Source organism: Bos grunniens, chromosome 1, assembly GCF_055505025.1.
Source record: "Bos grunniens cultivar Pamir isolate PY7600 chromosome 1, Bosgru_T2T1.0, whole genome shotgun sequence".
Lineage (NCBI taxonomy): Eukaryota > Metazoa > Chordata > Mammalia > Artiodactyla > Bovidae > Bos > Bos grunniens.
Genome location: NC_141165.1, coordinates 64,503,223 through 64,519,453, shown reverse-complemented (window position 1 = coordinate 64,519,453; position 16,231 = coordinate 64,503,223). Strand labels below are relative to the sequence as shown.

The 16,231-nt window shown below is 37.2% G+C and overlaps 1 long non-coding RNA gene across 3 annotated transcripts in view; it reads right to left on the bottom strand.

The window, feature by feature from the left end:
- Positions 1-1,983: 1,983 nt before the first annotated feature.
- The window catches only part of LOC147379551 (uncharacterized), a 35,630-nt gene continuing 21,382 nt past the window's right edge, over positions 1,984-16,231 (bottom strand). The window contains exons 3-4 of one of the 3 annotated variants that reach the window (XR_015161890.1): positions 6,921-7,051; positions 5,956-6,088 (exon numbers count right to left, since the gene is read on the bottom strand). This is a non-coding gene — a long non-coding RNA (uncharacterized LOC147379551). Of the gene's footprint in view, positions 3,936-5,955; positions 6,089-6,920; positions 7,052-16,231 lie in introns of those variants that run through there. The other 2 variants (XR_015161889.1, XR_015161887.1) reach the window with 2 other exon arrangements.

The following is a 16,231-nucleotide window of genomic DNA, read 5'->3' as shown; positions in this document are numbered from 1 at the left end:
CCCCAGGACAACTATGAAAAGGGGAATGATTAAATGATGGCATTTGTATTATTCTGTAAAGGCAGACATTGTAATAATATAAAAACTATTAAGATGTACTGTTAGTGATAAAGTATAAAAAAGTAATATCAGTAATTATTTGAAGAAAATCTGTTAAAATTTTAACAATGCTTAAAAACTGTTAATAATGATAAACAGGATTAATTTCTGTAATTTTTCAAATTCTCACAAATGAAGATATATTATTTTTATTAATAATACACACACACAGACACTCGCACACTAACCAATCTGAACTGGATGCTCAAGCTTTATAGGTCTATAAGAGATGGATCCGAAGGACAATGATCTACAGAGAAAAGATGGGGCTGGTTCCAAATAGGAAAAGGAGTTCGTCAAGGCTGTATATTGTCACCCTGCTTATTTAACTTATATGCAGAGTACCTCATGAGAAACGCTGGGCTGGATGAAGCCCAAGCTGGAATCAAGATTGCCGGGAGAAATATCAATAACCTCAGATATGCAGATGACACCATCCTTATGGCAGAAAGTGAAGAGGAACTCAAAAGCCTCTTGATGAAAGTGAAAGTGGAGAGTGAAAAAGTTGGCTTAAAGCTCAACATTCAGAAAACGAAGATCATGGCATCCAGTCCCATCACTTCATGGGAACTAGATGGGGAAACAGTGCAAACAGTGTCAGACTTTATTTTTCTGGGCTCCAAAATCACTGCAGAGGGTGACTGCAGCCATGAAATTAAAAGACGCTTACTCCTTGGAAGGAAAGTTATGACCAACCTAGATAGCATATTCAAAAGCAGAGACATTACTTTGCCAACAAAGGTCCGCCTAGTCAAGGCTGTGAGAGTTGGACTGTGAAGAAGGCTGAGCACTGAAGAATTGATGCTTTTAACCTGTGGTGTTGGAGAAGACTCTTGAGAGTCCCTTGGACTGCAAGGGACTGCAATGCAACCAGTCCATTCTGAAGGAGATCAGCCCTGGGATTTCTTTGGAAGGAATGATGCTAAAGCTGAAACTCCAGTACTTTGGCCACCTCATGCGAAGAGTTGACTCATTGGAAAAGACTCTGATGCTGGGAGGGATTAGGGGCAGGAGGAGAAGGGGACGCCAGAGGATGAGATAGCTGGATGGCATCACTGACTTGATGGATGTGAGTCTGGGTGAACTCTGGGAGTTGGTGTTGGACAGGGAGGCCTGGTGTGCTGTGATTCATGGGGTCGCAAAGAGTCGGACACAACTGATCGACTGAGCTGCTCTGATCTGATCTGATAGAGTACTATAATTTGAAGATGTGGCTTCAATAAGAACTGTTTCCAAATGAAGACAGACAAAGTCAAGATCCGGAAAAGGTATTAAGAGACTGTAACTGACGTTATCTGACCTTATGGTGACCAGGATAAAAGAGAAAGTCTAGCACACACTGGAGAATGTGAAGGTGAAAGTAGAATTTTCAATGGAAAATTAGGTTTACATTAGGTAGAACTTCTTAAACTGCAGTCATTTATGATTTTTGCCATTTCTACTTTCTATGCATATTCTTTTCTCAGTAGTCTTCTTTAAATCAATTCACCAGCTCCTTCATTTTTTCTTTAATTCTTCCTTTAATTCTAACCTGATAGTACACATACAGAGATGGCTCCAATATATATTTTTCTAAAAAAATAAAATATAATTATTTTTTAATTAAAATAAAATATAACTATTAAAATGTAAATGCTTATCCAATGAGCATTCTGAAATCATCTTTGAGATACTACTTTACAGCAAGGAGATAAAGAGAATTTTCTCTGAGGAGACTGAATATGCAGGAAAAAAATTTTTGTTGATAATGGAATAAGACTCCTGAGAGCAAAGTGAAAGATTTTTGAAGGCAGTCAACAATATAAAAGTGAGAGATTGGGGTGGATGGATTAGATCTTCAAATGAGAGAACAGAGTAATATGCCAGAAGAGTCTTCATTCTAGGTGCTGCTCTAGTACTAAAGATGAGAAGCATGAATGAAGTTATCTGATCTTGTAAACATTTATCTTTGGCTAAACACTGGTAGGTCTAGAACTTTCTGTGGGCCCTATAGGTATTGTGTCCTTAGAGGAGGGTGAGAAATGCCTTCATGGCCCAGTGGTACCAGGACATTGACTCTGGATTATAACTGAATCTTGAGCTACATACCAATCTCAGATTGACGGCTAAAATTCCTGTATGGTTTCAGTGCTGGAGGCTACTTCATATTTTCTCCTAAGTTATCAACAAACCCCTGCTTTACTCCATAACATGTGCACCTAATTTTGAAACTGAGAGAAGAAGAAGGTTTTTACCTTCCTTGAAAGTGAGTCAGTATATCAGGTAGTGGGATTTCCCTGGTGATCCACTGTCTGAGACTCTGAGCTCTCAATACAGGGGTCCGTGGGTTCAGTCCCAGCTCAGGGAACTAGATCTTGCATGCTGCAATTAAAGATTTCATTTGCTGCAACTAGAAGATCCCCCATGCCACAACGAAGGCCCAGTGCAATCAAATAAATACATATATATATTTTTAAAGTATGTTAGGTATTTACCACAAAAGCCTCAAGTTTCTGGTTTTGCATATCCTACAGTGCTATTTTACATATAATCTTAAATGAGGAGAAGAAGAATAAAATGAAGAAAATTCATCACATTAAATAAAATTATCTTTCAAGTCATCAATGATTCGAATCAGTGACCCAGATTACATTCTCATCAGGAAACAAACAATTTAATAGGTATGCCCCACAGTCTACCAGCTAGAGGGGGTTTTAAAAATCAATGAATATTTATAATACATTAAAAAGAAAAATGATAGGAATGCACAATTGTCTCTGACTAAAGTCCTCAATAAATAACTTCAGGAATCAAAATATTGTCCAAATCACTTCCATTACTAACAATGCACCGGTTTGGCCCTTGCTGTGGTTTCAATATGAACTTCTCTCTGTATAAGTGACTCAGATAGTATCCTTTCTCTGATCAACACAGACCTAGCTCCTTTCTTTTCCTCTAATACAGCTTCTCTCTCCTAAAGTGGCTGAGGCTATCAGTGAGTATTTCACTAAGCTACCTTTGTGCTTCAGTCTCAAGATAGTCATTCTCCCCTCACTCTAGTGAACCAGCCTATGTCTCTGCACTGTGACTGGTCCATGTGAAGATTGTTCTCAAAAAAATAAAAATATTACAACCATCTCCATCCTAACGCCATGGCAAGAGTGAGGTTGCCTTTCCTCCTTTGCAGACTTGGAAAACTACTACTCTTCTCTCTTTCCTAACACCTCTGCTTGACTGTCCCTTCCCCAAAATTTTCAGGACAATTCCTTGAAATACTTGTCCACCATTTATTCAGTCAGTCTATCAGACATCTAAGAAATATTTATGGAGCGTCTGTTCTGTATCAATTTCTCTTCTAGACACTGAAGATACAGCCATAGTGTCTATCTTGGGGTAGAGGACAGATTTGTTTGCTCCTCAGGATAATATAGATAATTTCTCTCCCTGGATTAAGGGTTGGCAGGTTTTTTAGGGCTTCCTTTAAAAGTTTGAGATTTCCTAAGCTTGGGACACCTAAACTAAAATGCAAATCTGCCGTGTGTGTGGCACCCTACATTGGCCACTGCTTATTACACTGCAGAACTTGACAGGCCAGTAAGGTTAGCTCTCATATGGTGACTGTCTCTGCAGGTCTTAGGGTTGCCTCTGCTGGTTCTAGAACAGGTCTCTGTTTAGAAATGTATCTTGCCCTATTGGGTTACCACTCAGTTCAGTTCAGTTCAGTCGCTCAGTCGTGTCCAACTCTTTGCAGGTCCTATTGCTGGAAGCCAACTTCATCCCTCTCTCCACACTGCTTTTATTTTTCTTCCAGTTTTAAATTTCTTCTTTTCAATGGGGCTCCACCAAGACACTTTCACCTTGAAAACAAATTATAAGAGCAAGAAAGGAGGCAATCAGTGTTAAGTATTCCTGGTCTTCACTGATGTATTTTTATCCTCATCTCTCCAGTGTTTATCTTAGAAGAACAGTTTAACCATCTATACAGAATTGTAAGGCATATGTCAACCAACCCTGGTTAGGGACTTTGTGTTTAAATTCCATTTCTATCACTAATATGTAAATTTGAATGGATACAGTGAGTTAATCTTTTAAAAACCTCACTTTCCTTATCTGTAAACTGGAATATATAAGCCTTATGAAATGCTGAGAACACCAGAAAGTGGAGAGTAAGTTTTTTGCCAGTGCTACTTTCTAACTAGAGGATAATTCCTGGCTGAAGGAGGAAAGGAAAGAGAAGAGATTGAGTATAGGTAATATCTGCTTCCTGGGCAAGACACCATAAGGGATTGTCTGCCTTATGTTTCCAAGCACTTGAAGCCAGAGAAAGAGGAAAGTGTATAATTTTATCTGAGGAAGTCAAGTGGCATGATTAAGGTGGAATGATGATACTTTAGTTTACATTTGTGTAAACATATAATTCAAGGACACCTTGGAATTTCTCCCTACCCTTCTGTGTTTTAACCCAGCAGTTAAAGGCTACCTACTCCCAGAGGCAGACAACCTTGGTTTCATTCTTCAGTGTGTGATTATCCAGTTTCCCCACCACTACATATTGAAGAGACAATCCTGTTCCTGTTGAGTATTCTTGGCTCCCTTGTGGTGGTGGTTTAGTCGCTAAATCATGTTCAACTCTTGTGACCCCATGGACTGTATCCCACCAGGCTCCTCTGTCCATGGGATTTTCCAGGCAAGAATACTGGAGTAATTTTGCCATTTTCTTCTCCAGGGAATCTTCCTGAACCAGGGATAGAACCCAGGGCTCCTGCACTGCAGGCAGATTCTTTACCAACTGAGCCACCAGGTTGACTGTATTTGTGAGCGCTTATTTCTACCTTACGGAGAAGGCAATGGCACCCCACGCCAATACTCTTGCCTGGAAAATCCCATGGACGGAGGAGCCTGGTAGGCTGCAGTCCATGGGGTCGCTAAGAGTCAGACATGACTGAGCGACTTCACTTTCTCTTTTCACTTTTATGCATTGGAGAAGGAAATGGCAACCCACTCCGGTGTTCTTGCCTGGAGAATCCCAGGGACAGGGAGCCTGGTGGGCTGCCGTCTATGGGGTCGCACAGAGTCGGACACGACTGAAGTGACTTAGCATTTCTGCCTTCTGATTCTATCCCATTTGTCTATGTGTCTGTTTATGCCAGTACTATGTTTTTTGATTACTATAGCTTTGTGATATAGTTTGGACTCAGGAACTGTACTGTCTATAGCTTTGTTCTTCCTTAAGAGCTGCTTTGACTATTTGAAGCCTTTTACAGTTCTACAGGCAATGGCAACCCACTCCAGTACTCTTGCCTGGAAAATCCCATGGACGGAGGGGCCTGGTAGGCTGCAGTCCATGGGGTCGCTAGGAGTCGGATACGACTGAGCGACTTCACTTTCTCTTTTCACTTTCATGCATTGGAGAAGGAAATGGCAACCCACTCCAGTGTTCTTGCCTGGAGAATTCCAGGGACGGGGAGCCTGGTGGGCTGCCGTCTATGGGGTCGCACAGAGTCGGACACAACTGAAGCGATTTAGCAGTAGCAGCACAGTTCTAAAGGAATTTTAGCATTTTTTTTAAACATCTCTTTGAAAAATGATATTGGAATTTTGCTAGAAATTGCATTGATTTTAAATTTGACTTTGGGTAGTAGGGACATTTTAAATACTATTAATTATTCTGATCCAGTCCCTAATCAGTTCTGCATCAATACTCAGCTTTCTTCTATCTTACGGTCTTTGGATGTATGTTGTCTGTCTCATTGCAATGGTGTTCTTCTGTTCCAATTAATAAAATGGCAGATTACTTCTCAACTTTCAGGTTTTAGAGTCACTCTCACCATCATCCTCTCTTTCTATACATGTCTGATTCATACCACTTACCACCAATTGTAATTGTGTACTTAGTAGTTTACTTGGTTATTATCTATTTTCCACACTAGATTTGATATCCAAAAAGGCAGATATTCTGTCTGTCTTTATTTCTTTTCAATGCTCAGTGCTCAGCACAGTACCAGGTGTTCTGCAAATACGCAATAACATTGTCAGTGGTTGTGAAATAAGAAACAAGTTGTTCTAGCACATTGCATTCACATGAATTCATCTTATAGCTCTTCATTTTTCTCAGATTATGGGAAAGAAGGCTACTTTTGCAACTTAATCTCATACATGATCATCAAAGTTAAGAGAATGAAACAGGGTGACAGACAGGGCTTGGGAAGCTCATTGTTAAACTGTAGCTGAACAGATATAAGGGCTAGTGTTTTTGCCATAAAATAGAACTGTTTAGATTCTAATATAAAATCATTGCCTAAATTTAAAGGAAAATAAAGTTGCAATAAAACAATATTTGTTTGAAAATGTAATATAATTGGGCAAAAGTAATTTTTAAGCAAGCACAATTTTACATTGTATAACCTGGGGTAACTAATAGAATGCTAAGCCTAACAATGTTTAACAATGTTTTCATTAAATGACTACATTTTTATGCACATACACATTGGTATGATGTTAATCATTAATTTTCTTTCAAGATTTTTATTTCAAAATGGGAATGGGGAGGCAAGTGCTAGATAGAAATAAAAGAAAAAATTAAACCACATATAGGAAATTAGTAATTTTTTGTTCTCATTCTTATCTCTTAGAGTAATTTTTATTCTCCACTTTTATTAGCAAATGCAAGCAAGATTTATCAGTGGTGATATTAATTTGTACTTTAATTTCCTAATTTATCCTTTCCTTAATTTATCAATTTTCTGGTAATTAAGGGATAACATACGAGATATTACCAGGAATTCCTGACTGTGATTGTTAGATAGCAAGAGAGAATATTTGAACTAAAGTATCATACTTACAGGGAAGATTCTTTTCACTTTGTGTTCTCTAGGTAAGAACAAGGGACTGACGTAGTTATTGAAATCGCTTGTCACACTAACAGCACCTCTTAAGATTTATATTGTACAGTGGGAGCTCTGCAGACATAATCCTGGGGAAGTAGGAGGGTAACTATCTGAGCTCGTGTTTAGAAGTCAAGGAAAATTATGTTTCTCCTTTGCCGAACAGCTTCAGTTTTACCCTGAAAACTGTTTAACATGAAAGTTCTTAAAATATTTGTCCAGTAGTTTAAATGGAAAAACGTATGATGTGTTCTATCTTAATCCAAGATAATCAAAGAATGTTTACAGATAGAAAAACCTTATTCAATCAAACAACAAAAATAGGTAATACTTAAAATTTGAAAGTAAACATAGCTTGTACCTAAAATGTAATGTAACTACACTTTATTGTATCTGCTGATAGAAAGACATAGGACTTGGTAAAAGACAGTGATTAGTAGAAGAGAGGAGAAGTGCAAGGGAATCATTTTCTGGCAGGTGCATTCTTTTCACATCATTTTTTAAATCATTTTTTCAGTCCTTCTGAAGTTCATGGCTATTTTACATAAGACTATACTTAAGTTATAGTTCAGGCAAACATCTTTAGGATGAAAATGTTTAGGATAAAATAGGCTCAAAATGTGAGTGCTACAAAACATGTGGACATAGTCCAAGGACACAATAGACCAAAAAATCAAAGATACCACCTCTTTATACCTTTTGAGTATATCTAAATACAGTGCATAATTCAAGTGATATTCTCTGTCTAAAAAATCTTATGATAAATAAATCAACTTGTCTTTGCCTGAAGACAAATATAAAACATTTTGTTTAAGACATTTTTGGGTTAAAAAATTGTAATATTGAGAAAAAGTAGTTATCTGAAAGGTGGTATAACTTTTCAAGGATCTTAATAAAAGTAGTTGACTGAAAAGTCACTATGTATGGTTAAGGATATAGTTTAATAATAATATATCTTTTGGATTCCTATCTGGAGGCGAAAGATAAAAAAGACACTTTCTAAAGCATTCCAAAGGACCATTAAAACACTGAAACAGCTTTGCTTATGTTTTTACTTCTGGAAATTATATATACAGATATAGATACATAAATGATGTCCTCTTATCCTGATTGTTCAACAGAAATTCTGCAAAGAAAAATATCAATAAGCAAAAACAGAAACAAGATTTGATGTTGCCAGTTATATTTTATCTCCCTAGTTCATGAGACAATAGACTCAACTACATCTGATACTGAACCATAGCTTAGGTAGACTCATTACATATTGGGCTTCCCAGGTGATACAATGGTTAAGAACTGCCTGATGACACAAGAGACGCAGGTTCAATCCCTGAGTTGGGAAGATCCGCTGAAGTACGGAATGCAACCATTTGCACCATATGTAAATAGCTGTGAATGCTATGAATACAAATCTGGACAGATGAGGCATGTTTTAATGACAAATCAATTATTATAAGTAGTACTGTCACTGTGAATTTCAGCAGTGGTAAATGCTTTTAGCTAAATCTTCTCTCAGTTTACAAAGTAACAGATTTACTGGAAAATTCAATGTACATTAAACTTGCAAGAAATATAGTTTTTAAATATATATATACAATGCAGTTAGGTTTCAGAGTCCAATTATTATAAAAAGTTTTTAATCTATGGGAACATTTGGTGGTACATTTTAAGGTCTTATGGGATGTTGAACAATTCTTGATTGTGTGGAACATCTAACAGCCCTGCTTCCACTAAAATAAATACCAGTATTATCTCCTAATGATTGTGACAGAAAACATTACATTCTCCTCCCTCTAATATTTCCAAAACCTCCCCTGGACGGTAGTCCTGCCCTCATGGAAAACCTCTGATTTATATTCTTCAGATTTCAGCCACAAATGCCATTAAAGGGAAGAGTAATCAGAAAGAAATACTCTTAAGAGAAAAGAAAAGTGCCAAAACAGCACAAGAACATTACATGGATTAAAGACTCTCTATTTTTTTTTTATTTTTAAAAATATGCAATAAGCAACATGCTACTCTGTACCTAAATGTCATCTTGGAGAGGTTTCTCAGATGGCAACAGATATCTGAGAAATTAGGAATTTTTGCCTTAAGAAAATAAGATCTAATGACGTTGCTTAAATTATTACACAGAACTAAAATTTTCCCCCATTGCACATTGGGTGATGATTTATCATTGTTTCAGATAGCTTAGCTATACCCAAGAAATAGTTGTCAATAGTATAAAATGCTTCAGGGAGTAACACAAAATCTAATTGCAATATGAAGACTACTTGTGACCTTAGGTAGAACACTTTTCATGAACTTTCCTGTTGCCATAGGGAGTTGGTGATGGACAGGGAGGCCTGGCGTGCTGCGATTCATGGGGTCGCAAAGAGTTGGACATGACTGAGCGACTGAACTGAACTGAACTGAGGAGATATTCTTGGGAGACAAGGATATAGAAAAAAAGATGTCTGGCTGTTAAAAAATCTTACTAATCTTTTAGTAAGAAAAATCTTTTTCTTACTAATCTACCTTTTGTCAATGTAATTTACAGACCCCCAAGCACTAGTACGTCAAGGCTGTATATTGTCACCCTGCTTGTTTAACTTATATGCAGAGAACATCATGAGAAACGCTGGGCTGGAAGAAGCTGGAATCAAGATTGCTGGAGATATATCAATAACCTCTCAGAGAAGGCAGTGGCACCCCACTCCAGCACTCTTGCCTGGAAAATCCCATGGACAGAGGAGCCTGGTGGGCTGCAATCCATGGGGTCGCTAAGAGTCGGACAAGACTCAGCAACTTCACTTTCACTTTTCACTTTCATGAATTGGAGAAGGAAATGGCAACCCACTCCAGTATTCTCACCTGGAGAATCCCAGGGACAGGGGAGTCTCGTAGGCTGCCGTCTATGGGGTTGCACAGAGTCAGACATGACTGAAGTAACTTAGCAGCAGCAGCAGCATATCAATAACCTCAGATATGCAGATGACACCACCCTTATGGCAGAAAGTGAAGAGGAACTCAAAAGCCTCTTGATGAAAGTGAAAGTGGAGAGTGAAAAAGTTGGCTTAAAGCTCAACATTCAGAAAACAAAGATCATGGCATCTGGTCCCATTACTTCATGGGAAATAGGTGGGGAAACAGTGGAAACAGTGTCAGACTTTATTTTTGGGGGCTCCAAAATCACTGCAGATGATGACTGCAGCCATGAAATTAAAAGACGCTTACTCCTTGGAAGGAAAGTTATGACCAACCTAGATAGCATATTCAAAAGCAGAGACATTACTTTGCCAACAAAGGTCCATCTAGTCAAGGCTATGGTTTTTCCAGTGGTCATGTATGGATGTGAGAGTTGGACTGTGAAGAAAGCTGAGCGCCAAGGAATTGATGCTTTTGAACTGTGGTGTTCCAACCAGTCCATTCTGAAGGAGATCAGTCCTAGGTGTTCTTTGGAAGGACTGATGCTAAAGCTGAAACTCCAATACTTTGGCTACCTCATGCAAAGAGTTGACTCATTGGAAAAGACTCTGATGCTGGGAGGGACTGGGGGCAGGAGGAGAAGGGGACAACAGAGGATGAGATGGCTGGATGGCATCACCGACTCGATAGACATGAGTTTGGGTGAACTCCGAGAGTTGGTGATGGACAGGGAGGCCTGGAGTGCTGCGATTCATGGGGTCCCAAAGAGTCGGACATGACTGAACGATTGAACTGAACTGAACTGAAGCACTAAAGATAAGAGGGTAGGGAAAAAGTATTGTTCTACCCTGACAATGGCATACTAACTAGAGTGAGGAGAGAAGCAAAAAGGATATTTTTGGTTTTGAAGATGGAAAAAATTTAAACAGGTTTATTTGCTGTGAAGACAGTGTCAGGAGAGAGGAAATCATTGAGGTAACCAAGAATGGAGCTGAGCAATGAAGAGTACACACAGCAAGATGAACGAGGAGTTGTGGCAAAGGGATTTCTCTTTTTGCAGGGAGCAACTTTGGGAATCAAAGTGAAATATTTGGTGATTTGGAATCAACTGAAGGAAAAATCTCAGGAATTCTTGTGTCAGTCAACATACTTAATCATTACACTTGGATTATACTTTGAGTAAATCTTTGGAGGGTTTATTAACCTAGTTTCAATTAATCTTTTTTTTTATTGAACATTTAAGGTATAGGATACATAAATAGAATTGTCTACATCATAAACTTATAGCTCAGTGAATTGAATAAACCCCTATCACTTAATTACCAGCCAGGTCAAAAGAGGGAACATTACTTGCATTCTCAGATGTTCCCTCTTGGCTTCTTCCAGTGACAATCTCTCCTCAAGGTTAACCACTAATCTGACTTCTAAATCATAGATTAGTGTTGTGTATTTTTGAACTTTATAAAATATATGGAATTTTACAATATACTCTTTTATCTGACTTCTTCCACTCAACATGTTTTTGAGATTTGTTCTGTGTGGTTGCAGACTTTTTAATTCTCATTGTTGTATAGTATTCCATTGTGAATATACATACACCACTGATGTATTTATCCATTCTACTTTTGAATGCCATTTATTTGGGTAATTTCTAGTTTTAATATTATGCATAGTACCACCATGAACATTTTTGGTCTTACTTTGGTTTACATACTTACATATTTTCATTGGGTATAGACTTAATAGAAATATAGAGTAAGTTGGGTTTTTTAACTGCCAAAATTTGTTGATCCACTTTACTAGCATGGAGAAACAGTGACATCTGGTGCATAGAACAATGAATTTCAGGTTTTAGTATATATTTGATATTTTTTAGAGAATCTATTCTTATAGGTGATAGGAAGTTATAAAAATCCATACAGACAATGCACTTATAGTTCTTGTATTTAGTATTAAAATTAATATAAAATATACTCACTTTGAACCCAAATAATTTAAGAATAAAATTTTTAGACTCATGAATAATCAAGTAATTAGGTAGAAATAACAGTTTTATGGAAGAAATACTATTTTATGTGTACTAATGACAGTGTTTTATTAAAATGCAATTCACTACCCTTAATGTGCCACAAAGTGAAAGGCTTTAAAGTTTGTGAAATACGCAGGTTTTTCTCTAACCTCAACTAAAGAAACTTGAATAAAGCAAAATACAAATATACACAGATACTATGCTTATAAAGTAATATAAAAGGAAAACTAATTTATATATTGGAATTCTTTAGAATAATTAGGGGAGTTCTCTGTCCCTTTATAAACATTTCTGGGCCTGCTGAGAAAGCTAAACTCACAAAAAAGTACATTATATAATTAAGAAACATGCAAGTGCATACTACCTTATTCTTATGTTTGTGTGTTATCTTTGTTATCACAAAATAGATGGATGGCTCAGGTATGTTCTTTAAGGCGTTGTTTGGCCTATAGTTCTAGAAGGATTGTATAGGATTTTCCCTTGACTTGATGAAGCTCAGGTATCAAGGTTTATCACACTGAAATGTAATGCTCTTTTGCATTTATTCCACAAATATTTATTGTAATCTTTTATCTGCCAAGCATATTAGCTAGTGGAGTTATCTTGGTAGTTTGAGAAAGTGAAGAAAGTTTATGGTATTATTTGTTCACAGCTGGAGAAAGTAAGAACAACTAGAGGAAACATACAGGATTCCTGAGAAGCACTGAAGGCCCAGTTGAGGGAAAAGATCTTGAATTTTTTAACAGTGCTAATTATCAGGAGAGCTCATCAAGCAAAGTTTGGTCAGAGAGAAGGAGGGCAGGTAAACTAGGCTGGATTGGGTTTTTTTTAAGAAAATATATAATAGAAGTTAAATGAGTCAGAGAGATAAGGGCCTAAAGGATAACTATGAAAATATTTCATGGAGTTGATGTGGGACCTGAAGGTAAAGAGTGTTTTACAGATAGATTACAGATAGATTTGATGGCAAGAGAGAATGCTGATGATTCTTAAGTACTTGGAAATTAGATGAAGTTAAAGTATTATGGTAATAATGAAGTAGGAGAGCTGGAAGGACGAACAAGGTTAAGGGCAGAGGAAATTGTGAATTTATGACTCTATGAAGCATTTGCAGTGCTGAGTGAGACAGAAGAGTGTGGCAAATGTGAAGTGGAAATGGAAGTTGTTGGAAATAAGGAAGCTGATAAAATAAGAGGCAAAGATATTAGATGGACATTGGTAGACAATCAGGATAATTGTGGAACTTAGGTAAGTCTGAGTGATTTAGCAAAGCTCTTAATAAATGAGGGATGGTGATCAGGATATTAGTAGATGAAAATAGTATTGGTGAGGACTAAAAGTAAAGAATTGAAAAAATTAATGTCAACAGAAGATAAGTAACTGATTAATAAGCCTATAAAACAATGTCTAATCTTACAAGTAAGTGAAAGTGAAGTGAAAGTGTTAGTCACTCAGCCCTGTCTGACTCTTTGCAATCCCATGGACTGTAGCCCACCAGGCTCTTCTGTCCATGGGATTATATCCAGGCAAATACAGGAATGGGTTGCCATTTCCTTCTCCAGGGGATCTTCTCAACCCAGGGGTCAAATCCGGGTCTCTTGCATTACAGACAGATTCTTTATCATCTGAGCCATCAGGAAAGTCCTTACAAGTAATAAAATAATTGTAAATAGAAAAAGATGAGAAACCTTATATTTTACGTATGAAATTATCAGAATTTTAAAGAATCCTTGTCAAGAATGTAAAGAAACATATACTTTAATAAATATGAGTATAAACTACTGGAACATTTTGGAACTTGATTTAGCAATGTTATTAAATATATATCAACAAATGTTGACCAGTTAATTCCACTCCTGGGAAACTATTATAAAGGGATCACTGGAGTGTTGCTTAAAATAATCAAAATGGAAAAGAATCTGATTAGCTAACAAAAGGAAATGCTTCTCATATAATGTTAAGTTGGAAAATATCTTACAATGTTTTATATACAATATGAACAAATTATTTAAAACCAAAACCCATACATTAATAAATGACTGGAACAAGGTATCCTAAGAAGAAAGAAAACTAATGCTTTTTTCCTTACTTAAAAATATATTCTTTTGTGTTTTTCAAAGTTTCTCTAATTAGTACTATATCAATTTTTACTGGAAATATAAAACTGAATTTAATAACAGTGTAGAGCAAACCCTGACAACACTACCACCAACAAAAACTTGAATGGACTAAAAATATAAAAGAAAATTAAAATAAATATAGACCATTTAAACACACACCCTCTTCCAAAAGCTCAAGAAATGACTCTATGCATTGATATCATTAAGTAGTCAATACTGAGATCAGATTGATTATATTCTTTGCAGCCGAATATGAAGAAGCTCTCTACAGTCAGCCAAAACAAGATCTGGAACTCACTGTGGCTCAGATCATCATCTCCTTATTGGAAAATTCAGACTTAAAATCAAGAAAGTAAGGAAAACCATTAGGCCATTCAGGTATGACCTAAATCAAATCCCTTATGATTATACAGTGGAGGTGATGAATAGATTCAAGGGATTAGATCTGGTAGACAGAGTTCCTGAAGAACTATGGAGGGAGGTTTAGAACATTGTAAAGGAGGCAGTGACCAAAATTATCCCAAAGAAAATGAAATGAAAGGAGGCAAAATGGTTGTCTGAGGAGGCCTTACAAATAGCTGAGGAAAGATGAGAAGTGAAAAGCAAGGGAGAAAGGACAAGATATACCCAACTGAGTACAGAATTCCAGAGAGTAGCAAGGAGAGGTAAGAAGCCCTTGTTTAAGTGAACTATGCAAAGAAATAGAGGAAGAAAACAGAATGGGAAAGACTAGAGATCTTATCAAGAAAATTGGAGATACCATGGGAACATTTCTTGCAAAGATGGGCACGATAAAAGACAGAAATGACAAACACCTAACAGAAGCAGAAAAGATTAAGAAGAGGTGGCAAGAATACACAGAAGACCTATTTTAAAAAATCAAAAATGGTCTTAATGACCTGGATAACCACCTAGTGTGAAGTTAAGTGGGTCTTAGGAAGCATTACTGTGAAAAAAGCTAGTGGAGGTGATGCAATTCCAATTGAGCTATTTCAAATCTTAAAAGATGATGCTGTGAAAGTGCTGCATTCAATAGGCCAGCAAATTTGGAAAAGTCAGCAGTGGCCACAGGATTGGGAAAGGGCAGTTTTCACTCTAATCTCAAACACAGGCAATGCCAAAGAATGTTCAAACCACTGTACAATTATACTCATTTCACGTACTAGCAAGATTACATTCAAAATCCTTCAAGCTAGGTTCCAACTGTATGTGAACTGGGAAATTCCAGATATACAAGCTGGATTTAGAAAAGGAAGAGGAACCAGAATTCAAACTGCCAATATCTATTGGATTACAGAAAAGGCAAAGGAATTCCAGAAAAGCATATGTTTCTGCTTCATTGGCTGCGCTATAGCCTTTGACTATGTTGATTACAAGAAACTGGAAAATTCCTAAAGAGATGGGAATACCAGACCACCTTACCTGTCTCCTGAGAAATCTATATGCAGATCAAGAAGCAGTAGTTGGAACCAGACATGGAACAACGGACTGGTTCAAAAGGAGTACATCAAGGCTGTATACTGTCACCATGCTTATTTAACTTATATGCAGAGAGCATCATGGGAAGTGCTGGCTTGGATGACTCCCAAGCTGGAATCGAGATTGCTGGGAGAAATATCAGCCACCTTAGATATGCAGATGATATCACTCTAATGGGACAAAGTGAAGAGGAACTAAAGAGCCTCTTGATGAGGGTGAAAAAAGAGAGTGAAAAAGCAGGCTTAAAACTCAAGACTAAAGAAACTAAGATGACATCCAGTCCCATCATTTCATGGTAAATCAATAGGGAAACAATGGAAACAGTGAGATTTTTTTTTCTTGGGTTCCAAAAGTACTACAGATGGTGACTGCAGCTATGAAATTAAAAGATGCGTGGTACTTGGAAGAAAGCTATGACAAACCTAGACAGCATATTAAAAAAAAAACAGAGACATCACTTTGTCAACAAAGGTCCATATAGTAAAAGCTATGGTTTTTCCAGTAGTCATGTATAGATGTGAGAGTTGGACTATAAAGAAAGCTGTGCACTGAAGAATTGATGCTTTTGAACTGTGGTGTTGGAGAAGACTCTTGAGAGATCCAACCAATCCATCCAAGAGGAAATCAGTCCTGAATATTCATTGGAAGGACTGATACCAAAGCTGAAACTCCAATACTTTGGCCATGTGATGTGAAGAACTGACTGGAAAAGACCCTGATGCTGGGAAAGA